The following is a 4,158-nucleotide window of genomic DNA, read 5'->3' as shown; positions in this document are numbered from 1 at the left end:
TTTTAAAGTCATAAGCACAGCTTTGGCCTCATGTAATTTAATTTGGAACGTACTTATTTTCCCCAGATGTTTATATTAGAATAGTATATTCTCTGAAGTTCTACTGGGTCAAGGTCCTGTGCGCTCTGTGTACGTTCTGGAATCACAGTTTGCTAATGAGAACTGACGTGTTCTGACACAAAGTGGTTTGGAGCATCTTTCCTTCTGCCCACATGCTTTCGAAAAAAGAAAAAGGAGGCGTTTAGAAATGGCAAAGAAAGCACAAGACTTTAAGGTCAAAAGTCAACTTCCGGTTTCTTATCTGTACGATTTTTGTAATAATTAACTTATTCCATAAGGATATTCTGAAAGCCAGATGACATCCTATCTGTGCCAATGCTGTACAAATGCCGATGTTGTATCTAAAGTCACGTTTCTCCTTACTTCCAAGATGGCTGCCTTAAAGCCAAGCACACAAGACTATCTGCTCGGTTGATTATCACTTATAGTTAGCTCTCCGTCTCTCTGGCCTGGGTACCTATTAAAAGCAAGGCTATGGCTCTTTTTTTTTTTAACCTCAGTTTCTCCAGCTCTTGGCATTCTAGCTGACGCACGGTGGGTGCTGGCATATATGTTTAAACTATGCTTTCAGAGGAAGCACAAACATTGATGTGAACCCCACGTATTATGGACCACGCATGTAATGAGATTAGATGGCTTAAACACACTTGTTTCCTTTTTTATAGGCCACTAAAAGAAGTAAGAATTACTGCCGTAGGCTTGGTTCCCAAGAGTCAGATGCTAAGGTGGAGCTTGTGGCGCAGGTATTGGCGCAGGTCAGCACCTGTGGGAGCAAGGGGTCCGGGGTGGGGGCAAGCTTGGGCCCAAAGACACATGGAGGTGGCATGCCTCAGTCAACCCAGACTCTGGAGCTAGAACTGCCTGCTAACGTTGTCTTTCATTGAGCCAGGATGGCCAGGGTCTTAGACCCCCCAACTTCCATCAGTTTCTGGATCCGAGCCACCTCTAGAAGAACATGCCCTTGGGCAAGGTGACCCTGTAGCTGAAGCAGCTCCTGAAGGGATTGACGGCTAGAGCAACAAATCCTTCCTTGGCTCATGTCCACATTCACCGTAGTCACCAAATTTAAAAAGTTCTGTCTGCCAAGTGAGAAGATGGTATTTTTTTTTAAAGATTTTATTTATTTATTCATGAGAGACACACAGAGACAGAGAGAGGCAGAGACACAGGCAGAGGGAGAAGCAGGCTCCACGCAGGGAGCCCGATGTGGGACTTGATCCCAGGACCCCGGGATCACGCCCTGAGCTGAAGGCAGACGCTCAACCACTGAGCCACCCAGGTGCCCCCGAGAATATGGTATTAATATCAGAGGGTACACAACGGCTCTAATCAATGAGAAATTTGAAGTGACGCTCATAATTGAATTAAAGAAAAGGCCAATGCTCTTACACATTTATGGCAGATTATACCCAAACGTTTCATTAATATAGTGAAGACTGGAGGAAAACCCTGATTTGTTGGCACGTGTTGTTCTCTCAAGAAATATCCTCCTTCTGCAAGTAGTTGCTGGACACCAGTTTGCACACTGAAACAGGCATGACTAAGCGAATGCTCCTCCCAATGTGTAATGCTACAGCCATGCACAGAACCTCTCTTTCCAGAACCAAGCCTCTCCACTGTTCTAGGTCCCGAAGGGAATGGCCATGTCTGTCCTCCACAATGTAACAGTGCCCTGGCGTCATGAAGGGAGCAGCATCAGCAGGATATGACTTGCCTCTCTGATTGATATAAGCCTCCCCAATGGCCTGACCCCCATGCATTTGGTGTTCCATATTGGGCAGCCGTCTTGCTCATGTGTGTATGTTGCAGCAGGACCTGAAGAAGTGGCCCAAAGCATGTCTGTACCGTAATTCCTCCCATGTCACAAAGAAGAAATGACATACTCGAACAGATCCCCAGATTGGTCTGGGAAACTCAAGAAAATCAATTCAGTCCTTAATCCCCTCTATCTTCCAGTGCAGTGTTAACCCATCATTATTAAATGCTTATAAATGATGAGGGTAAAATCAGTTAACAAGAGGCTTGCCCTCCACCATCATGGATTATCCTACAGAATTTGAAGATGTAAGCTACTAAGATTATAACGCATTTTCGTCTCCCTTTATTCATGCATAGCAAATGGGGAAGATGGGTGAACATTCCTCAGGCATTCCAGGAGTAGTGCTTTTAACTGATCAATGTTTTCATTTTGGTTCTCTCTCAATCCTTCGGGGTAGACATTAAAATAAGGCTAAATATGTTTAATTTTTCAAAGACATAATACAAATTCCATAGTAACTCAATATCCAATAATGTCTAAATTCTCTCCGTTCCCAGGGCTATTTTGAGGTCTTTAGGGAAAATATAATTCTTTTTCCTCTTTCTCAGCCTTGATATGCCCCCATTAAACTTTATTCTGTCTCTCTCACTCTTTTCCAGCCCATTCACTGTATTCAGGATCCAAGAGCCTGAAAAGACTGAGAATCTGTTCGCTGGTGGGGGAAGGGGAGCACCCATAGCTGTGGAGCAGGAGGCCTGGGTTCTAGTTCCAAATCCAAGACTAGGTGTGTGACTGTGGGCAAGCTCCTGGGTTTCTGCAGGTCTCCATTTGCTCATCTGTTTAGGGAGAGAAGAGGACGGGTGCTTTCTAATGACTCTCCCAATGCCACTGTTCTATGATTCTCTAGTTTTCCAAGCATATTCTCCTCATTTCTATGGGAGAAGCTTTGACAATAGATTGTAATGTATGTAATGGGATTTGAAGGAAATATTTTCTATGGTTTCCAGGGAATTTGGAAAATATGAGTCATATTAAGTGCCCCCCTCTAGTCCCAAATTGGTAATAAGGAAATAAAGACTGGAGTTTGGGGCATATGACTCTCAAAGCAAATTGGATTTTCAATGCCAGGAAGAGATATTTTAAGGCTAGAAGTATTATTTTCACTCTTTGATTAGTGACATGAAAGAATAGCTATAAATGTGACCAGCAGTTAATGCTTTCATTATCAGTTAAGGATTATAACCATTTAACTTTAGGTATTAAATTTAATTCTTTTTTATGACAAAATTTCTCTTTATGTCATGACCAAATTACCGCTTCACATTTGCCTTCAAAATGGGGAGACCTCTAATCAGTGAACTGGCTGGCTCTGTCACCATGAAGGTTAAGATCAAGGTCAAGGTTTAATAGCACTAGTTGTATTCTGTTCCAAAGTCACAAATACAAATTTAACCCTGCTGACTTTCTTTTTAAAAAACGTGTGAAAGCTATATGCTGGAGAGTGTACAAAACCATCATCTCTACAGGAAAAGTAATTCACAGGTCAACTATACGAACAGTGGGGTGCACTGTCATCTCTGGTAAACCAAGACAGCATGGTGTCAAGGTTGCCCTAGAAACTGAGTCGCCAATCTGGGGTAGTGTTGCGGTGCCTAAAGTGGACATGGCACTATGCCAACACCATGATTATTTTTGTAATGCTCAGGAGTGTCCTATCATTGGACCTGGAGCACTAGACAGTCAATCGTACAGAAACCATGGTTGGTGAATTCTTTGTCCTCCTGGTCCTTCAGACTTCACTTACAGATACTTATTCTTTTCTAAGAAAAGTGAAGAGATGACATCTATTTCATTCCATAGTGCCTAAGGAAGCCAGAATGCATCAGATCTTATGCTCATTTGATAAACTAATTTCTGAAACTAAAGATAAAATTTCCGGGGCACCTGGGTGGCTCAGTTGGTTGAGCATCTGCCTTCAGCTCAGGTCCTGATCCCAGGGTCCTGGGATGGAGCCCCATGTCTGGCTCCCTGCTCAGTGGGGAGTCTACTTCTCCCTCTCCCTGCTCATGCTCTCTCTCACTATCTCTCTCAGTGTCTCAAATAAATACATAAAATATTTTTAAAAATAAAATAAAACAAAAAATAAGAACCAAATGTCCTAAGGCCCCTTCACCCTAGTCTACTGATTTCAAACAATGTCTTTCCCATGCATTCTAGAACCTCATCTCCCTCTTTTCCTGGAACACACACACACACACACACACACACACACACACCCCATAGGGGATGCATTATCATAAAATATTTAGTAGGAGAAAGCAATACTTACACAGTCAAAA

This window comes from Canis aureus, chromosome X (assembly GCF_053574225.1).
Source record: "Canis aureus isolate CA01 chromosome X, VMU_Caureus_v.1.0, whole genome shotgun sequence".
NCBI lineage: Eukaryota > Metazoa > Chordata > Mammalia > Carnivora > Canidae > Canis > Canis aureus.
The sequence above is the reverse complement of the archived record's forward strand: the minus strand, read 5'-3'. Positions refer to the sequence as shown.